This window comes from Arachis ipaensis, chromosome B07 (genome assembly GCF_000816755.2).
Source record: "Arachis ipaensis cultivar K30076 chromosome B07, Araip1.1, whole genome shotgun sequence".
NCBI classification, from domain to species: domain Eukaryota; kingdom Viridiplantae; phylum Streptophyta; class Magnoliopsida; order Fabales; family Fabaceae; genus Arachis; species Arachis ipaensis.
Genome location: NC_029791.2, coordinates 125,459,033 through 125,459,553, shown reverse-complemented (window position 1 = coordinate 125,459,553; position 521 = coordinate 125,459,033).

Sequence of the window (521 nt, the reverse complement as noted above, 5' to 3'; positions counted from 1 at the left end):
ATACATTAAAAATTAATTATTATATATTTATATATAAATATATATTATTTGATTTATTTTTAATATATATTTTATATAATTAATTAATTTAATTATTAATTTTTAATTTATAGTTAACATGATTGATTTTTCAAACTCTAGAAATTCAGTGGCAAAAGATTGCATTACTCATCAACCATATACATCGGATTTATGATATAGATAGATTGAAAAAGAGCTGTATATCTAGCGTGTAAAACTGTAAATTATATATCGTCAGATATACAACCACAACAACAGAGTATAAGGTACGCTACGTTGTAGGATGGTATTCTAATTCAAAAATATTATATACACATACAAAATTAAATATATATTATTTAATTTATTTTTAATATATATTTATATTTATATTAGTGGTTTATGATTTTACAATTTGATTTTGGTGGCTGATTTTAGTATACGGAGCGAAACCGTGGAATAGTCCATAAGATTATTGTTTCTGAATAATTAAGTAAACCATGATATATAGAGAATTAAGA